At 38.9% G+C, this 21,026-nt stretch overlaps 1 protein-coding gene across 2 annotated transcripts in view; it reads right to left on the bottom strand.

Moving 5' to 3' along the window:
- ASCC1 (activating signal cointegrator 1 complex subunit 1) overlaps positions 1 to 21,026 on the bottom strand; it is a 97,296-nt gene that overhangs the window by 6,740 nt on the left and 69,530 nt on the right. The window lies entirely within an intron of this gene.

The following is a 21,026-nucleotide window of genomic DNA, read 5'->3' as shown; positions in this document are numbered from 1 at the left end:
AGAAAAGAATCTGAAAAAAAAAAGATATATATGTATGTATAACTGAATCACTTTGTTGTACACCGGAAACTAACACAAGACTGTACATCAACTATACTTCAATTAAAAAAAGAAAAAAAGATTCAAACCCAGGTAGCCTAACTCTAAGTCTGAACTCTTTAACCTCTGTACTCTACAGCCTCTCCTTGTGGATGACGCCCCTTAAAACCTGGCCCTGTTAAACCACAGAGATCAAGATTGACTCACAAAACTCCCAAAGACTGAAATGAACATATTTTTTCCTTGTTATTCCTACTTTCGTTGCCACCTCTTATCCTGGACCTCATTTAAGAATCAGATGGCTCTAGTTCAGCTAGAAGAATTTTAATTGAATTCTGGATGAAAATAAGCACAAATCAACTAAATGGCTCCATTTAATTAGGTACCTGCATGGAGAAGAGGAAAAAGCTTAAACTACAAGTTTAAAAAAAGAAAAAAGAAACAGTGGTTGCTCTTTACAGGCTAAAGTAGTTCAAGAAGAGCAAAGTGGTCTATTGTTTAGAAAATAAAAGACCTAACAGGAAATATTTAAATTAAAAAAGAATCATGGAAAAGTATTTAAATCATATTGAGTTTTTTCCCCTCACTGTTGTTTTATAACAATTCCTTGGGGATTTTGAAACCTAAACCTTTTTCTTTCTGAAAACATTTCTCTCTGACGCACACACAGAGCCCTGTTGTGTTGGAAGCCAGCATTTTTTAAAGCCTGTCGTAAAGGAACAAAACAATGAACAGCTGCACAAAACTACAAATATTTGATAAGGAAATAAACATAGAATTTAAGACTGCCAATATTTGTGATATCACTTGTAAGTAATAAGTACTGATTTGGACAATTTAAGAAAATTTAAAACCCAAGTAAGTGTAAGTATGACATTTGAAAACTGTTAAGCATACAGCTGCTATCCTTTATTGACTACTCACAGTTATCTCCAGAAAATTAAACAAAGTTTTCCTATTACCAAGTAAAGAGACAAATGTGGACCACCAAGATGAAAGGTTTTTGGTCAAAACCAAAGCTTCCCTGACAGAATCTCAAGACAAAGATCTAACCATCCTGCTGTCCCTTGCTCACATGATCTGTGAAGCCTACCATTTTTAGTTTGTACATGTTTGTTTCCTAGGGAGAACACAGAAGAAATTATTGATTTCTGGTAGTGTAGTGGTATACACTGAAAGAAAACAAATAGCAAGATTTAAGGGCTAACTGTGGTCATCTTCCCTTGCATTCATTTCAGACCTTCTACTCCTTCCTCTCAGGCTCTATGACACAACCAACAAAGACCAGAAATAATTCCACATGTGACTAGGCTGCAAAGATGAGCCTCAAAATCTCAGCGAGAGGTGGGGAGGAGAGTAAAGAGGAACCTCCTAATATCTGTGACCTCAAGTTACAAAACTGAATGAATGGCCAATCCTCAACAGCATAATGACAGACATGTTGGGGATCCCTGTCCATTGGGCTTCCCAAATGAGGCTCGCTCTCTTTCTTCAATCTTAGACAAAGTGGTGGTCACTCTCTTCAAAGATCTCTCCTTTAAGAAAATCTATTTCTTGTGCTGGGTGGCCTCAGTGAACTATCTGCTATCTGATTTGACTTCAAAAAGAGGAAATTCAGTTTTGAAGTCTAAAATGGAGATTCAAAATATGTAAGTCCTGGCAAAAGAAATAAAAGCAAAAATGAACGAATGGGATCTAATTAAATTTAAGAGCTTCTGCACAGCAAAGGAAACCAGTGACAAAATGAAAAGACAACCTAATGAATGGGAGAAAATATTTGCAAATGATATGGCTGACAAGGGGTTAATAGCCAAAATATACAAACAGGTCATACAATTCAATAACAAAAAAACAACCCAATTAAAAAATGGGCAGAAGACCTGAATAGATATTTTTCCAAAGACATACAGATGGCTAAAAGGCACATGAAAAGATGTTCAACAACGTTAATTATCAGGCAAATGCAAATCAAAACAACAATGAGATAACACCTCACACTTGTCAGAATGGCTATCATCAAAAAGTCTACAAATAACAAATGTTGGTGAGGATGTGGAGAAAAGGGAACCCCCCTACAAGGGATACCCCCTACAAGGGAACCCCCCTGGTAAACTGGTACAGCCACTATGGAAAACAGTATGGAGGTTCCCTATAAAACTAAAATAGAGTTACCATATGACCCAGCCATTTCACTCCTGGGTATATATCCCCCCAAAATTTAAAAACACTAATTCAGAAAGATACACGTACCTTAATGTTCATAGCAGCACTATTACATCATAGCCAAGATATGGAAGCAAACTCAGTACCCATCAGCAGATGAATGAATAAAGAAGATGTGGTATATACATATATTTGTATGTGTGTGTGTGTGTGTGTGTGTATGTGTGTGTGTGTGTGTGTGTGTGTATGTGTGTGTGTATGTGTGTGTGTATGTGTGTGTATGTGTGTGTATGTGTGTGTGTGTATGTGTGTGTGTGTATGTGTGTGTGTGTGTGTGTGTGTGTGTGTGTGTGTGGTATATACAGGAATATTACTGTGCCATAAAAAAAAGAATGAAATTCTGTCATTTGCAACAATGTGGATGGACCTAGAGAGTATTATGCTTAGTTAAATAAGTCAGACAGAAAAAGACAAATACTATATGTTATTACTTATAAGTAAAATCTAAAAAATAAGAAATGAATGTATATAGCAAAACAGAAACAGACTCACAGATATAGAAAACAAACTAGTGGACACCAGTGAGAGGGAAGGGGGGAGGGGCAAGATAGGGGTATGAGATTAAGAGACACAAAATACTATGTATGAAATAGATAAGCAACAAGGATATACTGTACAGCATAGGGAATTACAGCCATTACTTTGAAATAACTTTTTTTTTTTTTTTTGGCCGTACCATGTGGCATGCGGGACCTTAGTTCCCCCACCAGGGATCAAACCCACACCCCCTGCAGTGTAAGCACGGAGTCTCAACCACTGGACCACCAGGGAAGTCCTAAAATAACTTTAAATGGAGCATAATCTATAAAAATACTGAATCACTGCTGTACACCTGAAACTAATATATTATAAATCAACTATAGTTTTTTTTAAAATTTATTTATTTTTGGCTGCGCTGGGTCTTCATTGCCGTGCGCAGGCTTTCTCTAGTTGCAGTGAGCAGGGGCTGCTCTTCGTTGTGGTGCACGGGCTTCTCATTGCGGTGGCTTCTCTTCTTGCGGAGCACGGGCTCTAGGTGCGTGGGCTTCAGTAGTTGTGGCTCACGGGCTATAGAGCGCAGGCTCAGTAGCTGTGGCGCACGCGCTTAGTTGCTCCGTAGCATGTTGGATCTTCCCGGACCAGGGATCAAACCCATATACCCTGCATCGGTAGGCAGATTCTTAACCACTGCACCACCAGGGAAGTCCTTATACAATTTTTTTAAAATGTTAAGTCCTATGAAATTTATAGTCATTCCTGGTATGTGCAAGTTAAACTAACCCTTAGTATATAATCTGGTACAAATGAAAATAAGTACTGGTGTTCAATTAATGCAAGGATTTAGAAGGATGCAACGGGTCCTGTTTCTCCCCCAAGAAGGGATGATTTCTATTGTTTTCACGTATGGCAATTAGACTTCTGAAACCTAAAGTAAACAGGAATGGCAAACGCACGCTACTCTGAAGTTTTCCCAGTGTTTTTCTTCTATAATCTGTTTTACCAACTTCTATTTCTCATAATTACCTCCTGTTTACAGATGAAAGTATCAGTAATAACACTATTTTGTACTTAATAATAATGCTCCCCCACCTACCTCCCTACCAGGGATGGTATGCGGATGAATAGAAGACAGTCTGACAAGCACTTTGAGCTCTTTGGAAGGCACTCCCACAGGAAGCCTTGCTGAGGCTAAATAACACCTTTCATCTAAGGATCTAAAAAGTATCTCACAAAGCCCAGCTCATTAACCCTTCAAAAAATCACTGTGACATAAACCAGAGCTCAGCATTATTATCCCCATTTAAAAGATAAGAAACAGAGACAGGCTAGGCCCACTAACATTGTGATATAAATTTAAGAGTTCCTGGGACCAGGCCTAGAACACAGGCCAGTAGAAGGCCATGTCCACATGGCAGTGTGCATTTGTCTCACAATCTGAATAACAAATCTGTACCAAAGAATGCCAAGTGGGGAAGAAGTCCCATCCTTGGGCTATGCATATGCAATCAGACAGCAAAGGAAGCGTCCACTTGGTTTTGTGGCCAAGAAAGACAAACAAGTAATGTGAAAAAACTATAATCACAGTCCTTGGAAGATTCTAATTGAAAAACAACAGAACAAATAATGGTATATTTCAGAAGCATTCTTCACGAAATTGTACCTCCAGGTACAAGAATGATAAGACTTTAGGTAGTAAACAGAAAGATATGGACAACAGACTAAAAATGTAATAGATTTGAAAACTATCACAGCTCTTCATATGTCATATTGCCAATGTCACTTAGAATTAGGATCACAAGTGAGTTTTTTCTTTTCCCACAGGTAAGTTTTGTTTGTTAAAATTCCCCAAACCTAAAAAAATGATTCTGAGTTTCTGCCAAGGTACCAGGCAATTCAAATTCTCAAGCCTTCCCGTACCTTGCATTTTTCTTCTGGCTACGTGCAAGATTACTCTTGAAGAGAGCAAATACGAGAGATGTGAAGAGACAAGAAGGAAAATGGTGATCCAATACATCAGGTCAAAAACACCTTCCATCTACTTGAAAAATATTCATACAGGCTCCACTCACATTGATTCTTTCTAAATCATCACAAAAGAACACAATGGAGCCTATTCACACTAAGGTAAGCCATGTCCCTCTACACATACACAAACATACCCAACTTCACCTGGAAACCAAAGGTAGAAACTTCTTTTCTATTGAAGAGAGAGATCAAAACAGTTCTTAGGGCAAACTAGACTTCAATGCTTTCTTATCAATAACCACATAGCTACTCTCTCCCTCAATTTCTCCATCTTTAAACAGGGACAATACCTTACAAGGATATTCTGCAGTTACAGGAAGATAAATTATCAGATGGAATTTTGAGCTCTATTATTGTCACTCACCAACTATAACGTCCAATGCATCATTACAGGACAAAAAGCAGCTTCCTTAAAAGAAAAAAAGAAAAGGTCTAGAAGGAACTCTGATAGCTTACAGTCTCTGCAGTCATCAACTGGTTTCACGGGGCTATAATATTTTTAAAGAATGGAATAGAAACATCTACTTCAGAATAAAAGACAATGTGATTGTTAGGTGGTTACTATCCTACAGTCATCTCCAAATACAGCCCTAACTCCGCCTGAGACACCACATCTAATCTGAAACCTCAAACTGCAGTGATCAGTGGTAAGAGCCAATAATGATAGCTAATAATAGCCAATAAAAATAGGACATAATGTGCTTCCAAAAGGCCAGAGGCACCTCAGATCAGGGAGCAAGTCAAGGCCAGTCTGTGGGAGGAGTAATTCTTATCATCAATTACCTCTAAAAGGAAAGCAGCAAGAAGAATGTAACCAGTGGATCAGCTACGATTTTTCAACCTATCAGCACATCACTCCTGCTTTGGGCATCTCCATTAAAACAGTACCAAAAAGCTTGCATGTCACCAGAGCCCAAGTCTCATCTCCACTGACAGCAGCGGCATAGGAACGTTATCAAGCTGCTCACACAGAATGGGAACGTGAACTTCCCTCTTTGATTCTGCTCTCCCAAACCACCTGCCTCTCTCAGCTGCAGAGAGCACGAGGAATGTTATAGGCCTGACCTGAAGAGGCGCCAGGCAGAAGCCAAACAGCCAGGGAATGAAGGCTTTAAAACCTCCTTCAAATAATTACGCAGGGTTGCACTTTTGGATGTTTGGCCTGAGCCTCACTGCTGACGTGAGGATTATCAAGTTTAAGACTCTGCTGGTAAGGCCAAATGACCTATTAGAGAGTGAATTAAAACTGCTATATACAAACAGGATGCCAGGCAGTTCTGCTGAGCACCTCAATACTCAAAATGCCAAAGGACTTCCCGTCCCTGCATAGTCTTTTCAGTTTTAAAAAGAAGCAATAAAAAAATGTGGGTGGAGGTAGGAGGCAGGAGAGAAGAGTCTGTGCTGACATGGCTGAAGAACCCAGACCTCATCTCAGCACACAGCAGCACGCTCTGCTGGTTTCCACAGCAGCAAGTAGAATTAGCATCAGAGATGGGCCGCTGGGAGTTGAGTTTGCTGCAAAATTTCTTCCAGAGAAAGCCCTGCCTTCAGGCATGGATATTACTGCTTCACCAGGGAAAAACTGCCCCAGGTGGCTGCTGGCTAGCAGGGTCTCTTCAATGCCCTAAGCCTGTGACCACCAGCCCTAAGGGCAGATGCCCTTTCAGAACTAATCTAGGTAACGTTTCTGCAGATAAATTCTTTCCCTTAGAAGGAGGCTGCATAATGCTCATTCAAATCTGTTACCACTCTTACTTTCAGTTTGGTCATCTTCCCTCAGGGATTGCTCATAATTGTCCCTCAAACAATAGCAACAGGAGGTAAGTGTTTGATCTTTGTATTATATATGAGAAAGGAAGTGCACGTCAGCAGAAAGCAGCAGAGGTGATTTCTGCTCAGCCTGGGGGTCTCTAGGCAAATGGCTTTAGGGAGGCGGGGCACCAAGAGGCTGACTAGTGTGGCAAGTGACAAATTCAGAAAAAGAACAGTGAGAAAAGAGGAAAGGTCATCAGGTACAGCCACCTCCACTCCAACTTTTCCAACAGGAGAACAGCAACAAGAAAAGTTAAAGAGCAAATCAGATGTCCCTCGGCAACATCAGGCACCAGCAAGAGCACATATACGTATAAATAAGAGCTGTCCAGGGGCTTCCCTGGTGGCGCAGTGGTTGAGAGTCTGCCTGCTAATGCGGGGGACACGGGTTCGAGCCCTGGTCTGGGAAGATCCCACATGCCACGGAGCAGCTGGGCCCGTGAGCCACAATTGCTGAGCCTGCGCGTCTGGAGCCTGTGCCCCGCAACGGGAGGGGCCGCAATGGAGAAAGGCCCGCGCACCGCGATGAAGAGCGGTCCCCGCACCGCGATGAAGAGTGGCCCCCGCTTGCCGCAACTGGAGAAAGCCCTCGCACGAACCGAAGACCCAACACAGCCAAAAATAAATAAATAAATAAATAAATAAATAAGAAAATCCTTTAAAAAAAAAAAAAAAAAAAAAGAGCTGTCCAAAAAATAGCTGTTTGAAATGCTTCCTTGGAAGGTGAGAGAGAGGTTGCCACATGTTATCTTAGATTTTCAACTAAGTCATCTTATCTTATTAGACAACAAGACGTGAAATATTTATTTTGTCCTCTGTCAGGACCATAGGAAACCTGCCTTCAGTAGCACCACTGGAACATTATCTATTATGACACACACTTACTTGTCTGTAATCCAGTCCAGATGGCCTCCTCCCCCTCTGCAAAGGTGTGGGCTAAAGGTCAGACAAAAGGCCTTGGAAGAGGGGTAGGGTTATCATCCCCACACACACCTCAGGAGTTGCGAGACCTCTCCAATTTAACAAACTGGTATCAATGTTTTAACCTACAACTGAGAGTGCAAACTTTGAACTGGAATTCTGGTTGACTTACATCTTGTTTTTCTACTTTTATTTTGTAATAATAATGTTCATCTACGAGCATTAGTTCTAAAACTGTTTCACCATTGAGATATGGGAAAGAAGACATGATTTCTTAAGAAATCGTCACAGCTTCATCGTGAACTTCACTCTCACTTCCCTTCTCTTTCCACAATGTCCTCTAACATTTGGAATAACACTTAGACATTGCTGGCACCAAGCCACCTAATCTAATATGGTTTCATTTGGTCTGGTCTCTAAACAATAGGCTGTCTCAAGGAAGACAGTGCCCTGTCACCATCTCTAGGTGCAGATTTATATTTGGTTACTGGTGTGTTTACACTGTAGCTAAAAAACCACAATGGAATGTATACATACAATGGAATATTATTCAGTCTCAAAAAGAAACTAAATCCTGATACATGCTACAATGTGTATGAAACTTGGAAACATTATGTAACTGAAATAAGCCAGAATCAAGGTAAATACTGTATAATTCCACTTACATGTGGTACCTATAGAGCCAAATTCATAGAGACAGAAAGTAGAATTATGGTTGCCAAGGGTGGAGGGGAGGGGAGAATGAAGAGTTATTGTTTAATGGGTACACAGTTTCAATTTGGGATGGTGAAAAAGTTCTGGAGATGGATGGTGGTGATGGTTATACAACAATGTGAACCTGCTTATTAATGACACTGAATTATACACTTGAAGTGGTTAAAATGGTAAATCTTATGTTACGTATATTTTACCACAACTTAAAAAAAATAAAATAGACCCAAGTGAACCATAACCCAAATCCCTTCACTTGTGAACTACACCCAAAATGATATACTAGACCCCTACAAATGAATATATAAAAGAAATAAATATTCCCCACAATAACAACAGGCACCTTGTCAAAAGAGTTCATAGGAATGGGATCAGAGGGACCAAACAATCGAATATTTATCCCCATCCCCCCCAAATGCACCAAGCACGTAGCTTAGTGTTTTATCTTTAGCAGGTATTCAATAAAATATTTTTCATCCTGATAAAAACCAGAAAAGATTTTAAGAAAAGTAATTTTAATCTCATAATTCTTTTTCATTCTTATTGTCTTTGCCTATTTCTTGTCTTTGTGCAGGTTAGACTTTCCAAACCCATCATTCCCTGCCTGAGCCAAGACAAGGCATGAAGTATCCCAGTACCACTGCAAAGATGAATAACCAATAAACATAAATTCAAAAGAGAGTGAAGGGAGAAAAAAAAAACCATCTTGTATGAACAGACAGCAGCAGACCAGGGAGGGTGCATCTTTCTAGAACAGATGTTGGCTCTGTCAAAAATCAGCCAACTGCTCATTTTCCAGTTACATTTTAATAATGGTTGTGCCTCACTGACAGTCATATCTTTAGCTGCTCTCATCAGTGTTTTAAGATTTCACTTTCCAGGCAAACTGACACATAAAACAAATTCAGAGGATAAGTTTTGGTGAAATACTGCTTGGATGTGAATTTTCCCCCTGCCCCCAACCCAATAATCTAAAACAAGATAGTACCAAACCAAACTGAAGCATTTCAAACTGTACTTTTCCTTATATATCTGATGCTCTAAGAAATTGCTCAATCACCTGTCAGAAGTCTTTCAGATTTTTAACATATAATACATTATTTCTATTACTAGCAAAATATGAAAAGCCCCTAATGACTTCCTGCATCTCCCATTCGCTCAAGTTTTGTTTTGTAATCATCAAGAATGGAGGCAGACTGCGAAAGTGGAAAAGGGGGAAAAGGTAGTGGACTGCCTTCTGTTTTCATAGAAAACCTTGTAATACTTGTTATTTCTTTAAACCATGCATATGTATAACTTTTGTTTTTAAAAGAATATAAGTTTCCTGATGGCAGGGACCATGAGAGTCTTGTTCTATTAAAATCCTCAGTGCTCCACCTGGAGTAGCTGTTCAAAAAGTATTTGTTATTCAAGTAACTGAAGTCACGGTTCTTGAAGCTCTAAATGGCTCCTCGTAAAGCACAGCATTAAGATCACAATGCTTGTGATGCCTCCAGGGACTGCAGGCAGGGTCTGGCCCCTGCAAAACTCCTCTCCCTGACTCTTCCTCTAGTGCCTCTTTCAGGTGCTCACATGCACATTGTTCCTTCCTGCCTCAGGAAATTTGCACATGCTGTTCCTTCTACCTAAAAAAGCTCTTCACCACCATCACCTAGTTCTCTCCCATAAATTGGTTAGACTTCAGCTCAAATGTCACTTCCTCCAGGAGATCCTCCCTGTTTCCTGTCCCCCTCTCTTCACCAGCCTGATGGGGCAATGATAGGCCTATCCCAGCATCCCCAAGGACCTTGTAGGTTATGTTAAGGTATTTACTCTTCTATCTAGAAGAGAATAGGGAGCCACCAAAGTGTTGCCAGCCAGGAAAGATAAGATCCAATATGCTGGTAGGTCTGGGGTTCAGAGAATTATGAACAGCAGCAAGCAGCTTACTTGGGACACAGACGACCCTTGCTCAACAAACAGTGGTCTCATCCTACCTCCCCAGGGTACCTCCAGTAATTCCCTATGGTAGTGTTTTCCAGAATGGGGCATGACTATCACTGGGGGCTCTAGGGATAATTTTAGTGGCATATAACTAAATATTTTTCAAAGAGTAACATTTATTTCAATGGGGATTCAAAAATAAAACTTGCATTCTAAACCCATGGGAAAAAAAAAAAAAAAAAGAATGGAGGCACAGCCATATTTTATCACTAACAGAGCAAAGCAAGAGTGGCCGTATTTTGGCAAGATGTCTTGTCACAGGTTCCTTTCTAAATGCCACATTCTTCTGCTACTCATGCTTATTTTATTTATTTATTTATTTATTTTAAAATTTATTTATTTTTATTTATCTTTGGTTGCATTGGGTCTTCACTGCTGCACGCGGGCTTTCTCTAGTTGCGGCAAGCGGGGGCTACTCTTCGTTGCGGTGCACGGGCTTCTCATTGCTGCGGCTTCTCTTGTAGCAGAGCACGGGCTCCAGGCACGTGGGCTTCAGTAGTTGTGGCACGTGGGCTCAGTAGTTGTGGCTCGCAGGCTTTAGAGCACAGGCTCAGTAGTTGTGGCGCACGGGCTTAGCTGCTCCACGGCATGTGGGATCTTCCAGGACCAGGGCTTGAACCCGTGTCCCCTGCATTGGCAGGCGTATTCTTAACCACTGTGCCACCAGGGAAGCCCTATTCATGCTAATTTTAAAATTAACACAGGTTTACTTACAAGTTCACTGGTCTTTAGTTTTCATTCAATACTTTTTATTAATACCTTCTGTAATAAGGCATAAATGAAAATGCAAAAGAAATCACTGTTCATGTTTAAAGTTAATTAGTGCACACCACAGAGAAACACAAAATTATTTTTGGATGTATTTTGAAATAAAAGGAATTTAAATGTAAATTCAAGCTCATTATTATTCCTATCAGCTGAACCTTGCTGATGTGAAGTAATAAAGTTGCAATCAAATTTAACCGAAAAATGTCACTTATTAATGGAGGATTGTGAGTATGAGTTCCAGGTATATTTGACTTGGGGCTCTCTTTTCTTGAATTTAGTAAACTAATTTTTAAAAAGAAACATTTGCTAGAAAAGAGTTAAGTAAATGAAAATTCAATAGGACTGACTGCCGTTAACTAAATATTTATGACATAAATAATATATCTTGAAGGTCTATTAAATACAAGCATCATATCTAATCATAAAGCAGAAAGGGCACTGGGTGAAATAAAAAAAAATTGAACTAAACAGTAACCTTTAAGACAGTGGTCAGCAAACTTTTTCCATAAAGGGTCAGGTGGTCATACATTGTTCATCACAACTACTTAACTTTGGCACTGTGGCGCAAAAGCAATCAGTGCATAAACAAATGAGGACAGCTGTGTTCCAATAAAATTTTATTTAGAGACCCTGATATTTGAATTTCATATAATTTTTACATGTTATAAATTATTCTTCTTTTACTTTTTTTCAACCATTAAAAAAATATAAACACCATTCATAGTTTGAGGTCCATACAACAAAACAGGGGATAGGCCAAATTTGGTCCTTAGACCACAGCTTGCAGGACCCTGCTCTGAGAGTTACAATTTCAAGTAAGGGGCAAAAAATATCCCCTTTGTCAAACAAAATCTTTTTCTTTTCTTCTGCCAAAGGAAGATTCTATAGAAATTTATAGATTTCTGATTTCTACGGAAAACAGTTTTAGCCAATCCAGAAAAAGCTTCCCAAATGCTTGCCAGGCACAAGAGACATTGCTAAGCACTGAGAGGCACGTGAATGGTGTCTGCACAAAGTAAGGAGAGGAGGGAAGGCATTAAGAGGTGGAAGCATGCCATAGACTGGGATGGTCCTTACCATTATGGAGGAGGTAACACCTGTATTGGACTTTGAAGAATGAGTAGGATTTGGATAGAACAAGATTGCAGTAAAAGAAAAACAGAAAGATAAGGATAAAACTTTAGGAAGTAGTCATACAAGGCAGTGAATTAAAAAAAAAAAAAAAAGTAGAACCAGAAAAAGGAAAAAAACCAGGAGAGCCAACTGCCACTGAAGCCAAGAGAAGACAACATTTGAAAGAGAAAAGGGCTTACAACTCTCAATGTGGTTACTGGGAAAAAATTAAAGTAGGTTAAGGCTCTGGACAAAAGGGGGCTATTGGTGCCTTTTTACAGTGCGGTTTCAGTGTAATGACAGAGCTGACAGATAGGTTTCATGGAATTAAATGGAATAGTTTGAGAAGGATGTTGGTGGGAAGAATGGCTTTAAAGAGAAATGGACTCTATTTTCTTAAATAAAACAAAACAAAAAACATTCTAGTGAAAGATGCAGCTACCTTATTAGTAGTTTGCTCAATATGAAACATCCTAATCAGGAAGTTGTTCCTTACATTAAATTCTTATACCCCTTGAAATCAAATGGGCCAAATTTTGTAGTAAGATCAGGAATTAACAGAAGTTACATCTATCCTAAATGCTGGAACAGAACATAGGCAAGACTTCAACAAACTTTTCTGGAAGATGGTTATTAAAAAAAAAAAAACCCACAACCATAACAAATGGTTAGTGTCCTATTCCCCTCCCAAGAGCATGTCTGTCTTTCCATCTTCTTTTTTTTTATAATTTTTTACATTGATGTAGTTTCAGTCTTTCAGAAAAGTTACAAAAATAGTAAAGAGAATTCCTGGATACCTTTTTACCCTTCTTTCTTTTTTCTTCATAACCTACTTTAAGAAAAGCATTCTTTCACTGATTTCCTGGTTTTTGTTCTTTGTAATGTGGATACTGCCAACAAACTCTGGACATTCATTTTAAAAAGTGCTGGGGCCTAAGTAGTTTAGTTAATGTTGTCCATGATTCAGTCACAAGTTGTAGGGAAGAAAAGTGCAATATAGGCTCACTCAACAAAACTGTTTGGAATTCATTTGGCTTCTTTAATCTGTAGGTTGATGTCTTTCATCAGCTCTGGCCCATTCTCTCTCTCCTCTCCTTCTGGGACTCCAATTAAATGTATATTAGATCTTCTCACTCTATCCTATATGTCTCTTTTTCTCTCATCTGTAATTTTTACCTCTCCCCTCTGCCCATGCAACATGTTGGATAATTTCTTCTGGCAATTTCCACTTCACTACTTCCCTCTGCAGCTCTATCTAATTTGCTAATTTGCTGCTAAATCCATCCACTGAGCTATTAAGTTCAGTTATTGCCTTTTTACAGTTCTAGCATTTCTACTTGGTTCTTTTCAAAACTGCTACATCACTTTTTCTTTGCAATAGTTCCCAATTACCTGATAAAAAAGTTGTTTTTAGCCTAAGTCTGATAATTCTAGTATTTCATGTCTTTATGAGTTCTGGATGTCTGTTTGCTTATGGTGAGTGGTTTCCTCATATGCCTAGTTATTTTTGTGTATTGGCTGTTTTGGGGGCAAAAGTTCCTTAGAAGAATATTTTTAGGCAGAGAGTGATAGAACTTTTTCCAGAAAGGATTTTTCTTTACTATTGCCAAGTACCTGGGAACACTACCAGTCCAGAGGCTCTTTCATCCAAGTTCAAGACTCCAAGGTCTGTTTTCTGCTTTCAGAACCCTAACAGTTCATTTTTGCACTGCCTGAGGATCCTCTTTGTCAGACTTTTCCCTATTTTCTATCTCTCCACTTTGCCAGAGATTTCCTTAGCTTTATCTTCCAATCCTTAATTAATATATACATATGTGAGTATATATGTTATTTCTATGAACTCTCTTCTTACAGAAGCCTTTTCCACAACATCTTGCTTTTATTTTCCAAGTAAATTCTCCAGAAAGTTGTACATTTGCTCCTCTAACAAGCTGCCTATTTTACATGATTGTCAAGAATGATGTGATTGCTTCCAATGCTGTGAATAAAAGCTCTTACAAAATATTAGTATGCCCAAGTGAAGTTAATAAATGTCAACAGTGTATAAGCATAAATAGCTTAAAGAGAAAGTGACACCTGCTTAGTGATTTTACTTAAATTAAAATTTCGGGAATTCCCTGGCAGTCCAGTGGTTGGGACTCGGCACTTTCACTGCCGGGGCCCAGGTTCGATCCCCTGATCAGGGAACTAAGATCCCACAAGCCGTGCAGGGCGGCCAAAAAAAAAAAAAATTTCAAGTCATAGAAATATCAGGTAGTAAAAATGACACCATAGCTACGGTGGTAATGAGACATAGCAACTTTTTTCTACATTCAATTTGCTGTTATTCACACTGATATAATAGTGCAATGGAACATTTAGTGATAGATTTTCAAGGAAAGGCTTTCTGCGAAAGGTGAGTTTTGAAAAAAAAAAATTCTAAAGAAGAGCCATGTGACTAAGAAGTAATTTTCAAGAACAGTATGTAATGTGGCTTAATACTGAATTGGATAATAAAAAACACAATATTTTCTTCCTTAGAAATAACATACTTTCTAAATGCTAGTCTTCCTCTGTAGTCATTAATATCTTTTTAAACAAAATTACTACCAAGTTCTCAATCTAATCTCTCTTCCCTTGAAAAAATAAAAATGAATTCATCTTTTCAATATTCTTCTAATACTCTGAAACAAGTAATCATTGAAAACAAGCCTCTTCACTAAGAGTATTTAAGAACTTAGGGCTTCCCTGGTGGCGCAGTGGTTGAGAATCTGCCTGCCAATGCAGGGGACACGGGTTCGAGCCCTGGCCTGGGGGGATCCCACATGCCGCGGAGCAACTAGGTCCCTAAGCCACAATTGCTGAGCCTGCGCGTCTGGAGCCTGTGCTCCGCAACAGGAGAGGCCGCGATAGTGAGAGGCCCGCGCACCGCGATGAAGAGTGGCCCCCACTTGCCGCAACTGGAGAAAGCCCTCGCACAGAAACGAGGACCCAACACAGCCATAAATAAATAAATAAATTTAAAAAAAAAAAAAAAAGAACTTAATTGTGCCTTTGTTACCTTAGGACAAATAGACCACAGAGTTGGCCAGGGAAGGACATGTGAGGCACATTCTGCTTTTTGACCTTGGTAGTAGTTACAGTGTTCACTTTATGATTATTCGCTTAAAAGTACATATACGTTTTATGAACTTTTACCAAAGAGAATAAATAGTATGTATTTTTAAACAGCTTCCTTTATAGAAACTTCTCTAAGTAAAGAAAACTAAATAAAGCTCTCATTTAAATGCATTCATTCTAACTGTCCTTTTAAAGAACTTTAAGAGGCAGCGATGGAGCAAAAGCAAAAATGAATGAAATACTTGAGTTACTCTCATTTACATCTTTCAAGAAAAGTCTCAATGTACCTAGCTAGATTTAAAACATATTTTCAGACAAAGTACTATTAAATATTAATATAGTTAAATACTGCCAATTCCCTCTTTCTCTAAATTTAAGTATTCTTATATATAAAAGGAAAAAAAATTCATCTCTTTTTTTACTTGGTTTATATGTTCCAGGATTTTTTTTTTAAGCATCTTTATTGGAGTATAATTGCTTTACAATGTTGTGTTAATTTCTACCGTATAACAAAGTGAATCAGCTATACATATACATATATCCCCATATTCCCTCCCTCTTGCGTCTCCCTCCCACCCTCCTTATCCCACCCCTCTAGGTGGTCACAAAGCACAGAGTTGATCTCCTGGTGCTATGCAACTGCTTTCCACTAGCTATCTATTTTACATTTGGTAGTGTATATATGTCCATGCCACTCTCTCACTTCGTCCCAGCTTACCCTTCCCCCTCCCCGTGTCCTCAAGTCCATTCTCTATGTCTGCGTCTTTATTCCTGTCCTGCCCCTAGGTTCTTCAGAACCTTTTTTTTTTTTAGATTCCATATATATGTGTTAGCATATGGTATTTGTTTTTCTCTTTCTGACTTACTTCAATCTGTATGACAGACTCTAGGTCCATCCACCTCACTACAAATAGCTCAATTTCATTTCTTTTTTATGGCTGAGTAATATTCCATTGTATATATGTGCCACATCTTCTTTATCCATTCATCTGTTGATGGACACTTAGGTTGCTTCCATGTCCTGGCTATTGTAAATAGAGCCACAATGAACACTGCAGTACATGACTCTTTTTGAATTATGGTTTTCTCAGGGTATATGCCCAGTAATGGGATTGCTGGGTCGTATGGTAGTTCTATTTTTAGTTTTTTAAGGAAATTCCATACTGTTCTCCATAGTGGCTGTATCAATTTACATTCCCACCAACAGTGCAAGAGGGTTCTCTTTTCTCCACACCCTCTCCAGCATTTATTGTTTGTAGATTTTTTGATGATGGCCATTCTGACTGGTGTGAGGTGATACCTCATCGTAGTTTTGATTTGCATTTCTCTAATGATTAGTGATGTTGAGCATCCTTTCATGTGTTTGTTGGCAATCTGTATATCTTCTTTGGAGAAATGTCTATTTAGGTCTTCTGCCCATCTTTGGATTGGATTGTTTGTTTTTTTGATATTGAGCTGCATGAGCTGCTTATAAATTTTGGAGATTAATCCTTTGTCAGTTGCTTCATTTGCAAATATTTTCTCCCATTCTGAGGGTTGTCTTTTTGTCTTATTTATGGTTTCCTTTGCTGTACAAAAGCTTTTAAGTTTCATTATGTCCCATTTGTTTATTTTTGTTTTTATTTCCATTTCTCTAGGAGTTGGGTCAAAAAGGATCTTGCTGTGATTTATGTCAGAGGGTTCTTCCTATGTTTTCCTCTAAGAGTTTTATAGTGTCTGGCCTTACATTTAGGTCTTTAATCCATTTTGAGTTTATTTTTGTGTATGGTGTTAGGAAGTGTTCTAATTTCATTCTTTTACATGAAGCTGTCCAGTCTTCCCGGCATCACTTTGTTCCAGGATTTTTAAGTATCTAAAGAAATGGTACTTTCACAATGCCCTTTGATTTTGGACCTATAGTACTGTCTATTCCTTCCCAAATATATTATTGTGTCTTTATTTGTAACAAATCATCTCTGGTGAGTACAACCTAGGGCTCTAATGTCTCCTCTTCACTTTGCAGTTAGAAGCTATGCTTTTAAACAGTTAGTACTGTACCCCTATTCAATCTGCTGAGAGCACAGTCTTGGAATACTGATTCGATTGCATAAGGCCATTTCATAAGTCCCCCAAACAGACTGCCATTAAGACCACTTCTCTCTCCAGAAACTGGCAGTTAATGACCATTCTACTTTTAGCTGGTGAGGGAGCAGTTATTTCCTGCATCACGTCTTTAGATCAGCATGATTTCTCCATTTACAAGTTTATCACTGCATTATAGACAAACTACATCTTTGCTCCTATCTCTTAGATGAGAAATGGAAACCCTCTGACAGGACACTATCCTATTAATTTGGCCTAGGTCTTCTTCACTTGTATATCCTCCTTTCAGAGCTATCTGTCAGTCTTCCATAAAAAAATGCTATTACTAAATATATTCCTTTTCTGGTTTGAAAAACACATGGAATGATTCTTTAGTCGTCAGTTCTTCTTTCAAAGTCTTTCTTAGGGTAAGAAAATTCTTATTTTAACTAGGAATAACCAGATACTAGTCTGTAACAGCTGCAACAACTCTCAAAAGAGCTATACAAAAGAAAAATGTGGCTTCTACCTCCAAGAGTTGGAGTTTTTTTTTTTCTTATTAAGGCATCCAAAACACATAATACTACACCAAGCCAAAAGGACCAATTCTCTTCATGGAGTAGAATAGCAATTGGCTGTTACTCATTAAATTCTTACAGCAATGAGCAATGACTTGCATTCTCGTTTTGTTTCTCTTTGAATAGCAGATGAAGTTGATTTTTTTCCAAGGCTGCTTCCCATCACCAGCATTCCTGATCCTTGACCTATGTAGCTGTTAATATGCTGTACACATATGCTTGGGATCCTTAACAACCAATGCAGTTAACCTTTCTGTTTATTCCAAGTCAGTTCCTATCTTGTTAATGAAAGTGATTTTTTTCCCTTTCTAAACATAATAATTATATCTGGTACAAAAACTATGTATAATCCATCAGTTTTTTAAATCTTTTTTTTTTTTTCAAGAGATTCAGGGTCCATGGGTTCTAATGTTCTAGTTGAGAAAGACTTGTCTTGTAATTCCAAAAAGTGGGCTGCTATAGCTACTTCATAAATACAGTTATTACCGCTTGTGTGTTTGGGGGCTAGTTGTTGGATGCCACATTTTATCTTTATTCTCAAAGAAAAGTTAATTCCTTTGATTAAATGTAAGTGAAAGATTATATTTTCTGGAAATAATGATTAAAAAGTAATATACTGGGGGGACTTCCCTGGTGGCACAGTGGTTAAGAATCCGCCTGCCAATGCAGGGGACACGGGTTTGAGCCCTGGTCCGGGAAGATCCCACATGCTGCGGAGCAACTAAGCCTGTGCGCCACGACTACTGAGGCTGTGCTCTAGAGCCCACGTGTCACAACTACTGAAGCCCGCACACCTAGAGCCTGTGCTCTACAACAAGAGAAGCCACTGCAATGAGAAGCCCGTGCACCACAATGAAACCCAATGCAGCCAAAAATAAATAAATAAGTTTATAAAAAAAAAAGTAATATATTGGAAATTCTATTAAAAGATACTTTGTTACAACTACCTGTGTTCAAAGGTACTTCCCCTCCATCTCATAATTTGCCCCCATCATTTTATACTGTAATTACCTATTAACCGTCTGTATCTCTCAAAGACAGGAAGCTCCTGGAAGGTAAGGACTGTATCATAATGACTTTTATCTACAGGGCACATAGTCTGACAGATGGTATACAGTCAATAAGTATTTCTGTTGGTGTTCGTATTATATTCAACTCAAAAGTCTAATTCTTAATTAGCCAGTTTTAGACTAACTGGCACACCCATTGCCCCAACATTTATGTCTAGTCAGATATTTTCACAATTCAGATAGGCCCAGTTTCAAATATCTACTGATCTCTACCTAAACACTGAGCATCTTTATGGAAGAGAGGAGGAACATTGCTAACTTGTGAGCTTTGAATCTTTTTGTTCTAATTCAGACTCTGCTACTATCTAGCGTTAATCTTTGGCAAAACACTTTAACCATATTGGATCTCACTCCCTTAGAGAGTAAAATGAGGAACTGGATTAAACAGTTTCCAAGTACCTAGCTGGGCCCAGCTCTAAAACTCCGATTAGGCATTAACAGTAAAGGTACAACTACTATAGCAAGTTTTCATCAACACTAGAGGGAGCTACAGCTGTGTCATCACTGGGGTGGGTTAGGAAGATTTCCAAGCCGAGCATCTTTAAATGGAAAACTGACTTTCCAGAATGAGAGAAATTAAATATTAAATGAGAGATCCATACTGTTCATACAGCAACTTCTCAGGCTCCCTGCTGTTACCTCCCTCTTATAGATGTCAAAGCACCTCACACTCCACTTGCATCAACATACCTTTTGGGCTTTAATTCTAATTTCAAAGGAACCAAGTTGGCTTGAGTCATTCCAACAGATTTCTTCCCCCATTCGTCTAGTTTTTTTCTTAATCAAATTAACAATAACAAAAAAGCAAAGTAATTAATGCTATTATTTAAAAAGCCCCAGGAAATGAGCTAGAGGAGGAGAAAGAGTCATACAATGAAGCTGTGGCCTGGGAAAATAAGTAAACTGCAACTGAATTCATTAGCAGCTTGCCACTCAAACAGAAGCTACAATAGCTACTTTGAAGACAAGAAACTTACTCAAAGAGAGAAAAGGTATCAAGTAAAAGAAGGAATCAACAATGCACTGCAAAGCCCCTTCCCCACAAGGCAGGAATGCCTGCCTAAGTGAATGCTGTCATTGCCCTGTTGGGCTCTGCAGTGAGAAGCTTGCAGCTGCTGAAGAGTGAAGTCATTAATTATACACAATGAGGTCATATTAGGCATTTGGCAAGAAAACTGTCAAGTGATAAGATAAGGGAATGGAGGAAGGAAGGAAAAAGAAAAAACATTTTTAAAGCTAGAGCTTATTCTGAAGTTATTATATACATACTCTCCCTCCCAGCTCCAAAAAACACCCATGGCCTTGAAAATGTATGACCTACATCATTATAGAACAAGTAAAATGAAGAATCAAAAACCTCTCTTGGGCTTCCCTGGTGGCGCAGTGGTTGAGAATCTGCCTGCCAATGCAGGGGACACGGGTTCGAGCCCTGGTCTGGGAAGATCCCACATGCCGCAGAGCAACTGGGCCCGTGAGCCACAGCTACTGAGCCTGCGCGTCTGCAGCCTGTGCTCCGCAACGAAGAGAGGCCGCGATAGTGAGAAGCCCGCGCACCGCAATGAAGAGTGGCCCCCGCTTGCCACAACTAGAGAAAGCCCTCGCACAGAAACGAAGACCCAACACAGCCAAAAAATAAATAAATAAATGTAGTCATTTAAAAAAAAAAAAAATCTAGAAAAAAATTTAAAAACCTCTCCTTTGGTATCAACTTATGTTTCTCTTTGCGCAGAGGCACAATGGTATGTTAACCTGATAGGGTATAAACTGTGGATGCTACAGAATGTGGTCTGTGGGAGAAAGATAAATGCAATCCTAAAGAACCCTTTTTATTTAAATTTCATAGGTTAATTTAACGCTCAGAAGCAAATCCTCAACAGTCAGAAATGGACCACCAAGTCTTTAGCACATGGGCTGTTCCTGAGTAAAAATAGATTATACAGGAACTTTGGAGAGCGACTTTGTGGGTGAAGAGAAAAATCTACTAGAACAAGACAAACTATTCTTTTTCACTTAAAAAAATGCACACTCAGTCCTCCAGAGGTAAAATACAGAGCAAGACTCACAAGGTTAAAATCAACTTATTCCTATGGATCCAAATAGTCACTATACTTGTTTCTTAAATCATCAGTTTCAAGAACTCTAA

Source organism: Balaenoptera acutorostrata, chromosome 16 (assembly GCF_949987535.1).
Source record: "Balaenoptera acutorostrata chromosome 16, mBalAcu1.1, whole genome shotgun sequence".
In the NCBI taxonomy this organism is placed as follows: domain Eukaryota; kingdom Metazoa; phylum Chordata; class Mammalia; order Artiodactyla; family Balaenopteridae; genus Balaenoptera; species Balaenoptera acutorostrata.
Note: the sequence above shows the minus strand (reverse complement) of the source record. Positions and strands in the feature narration are given on the sequence as shown.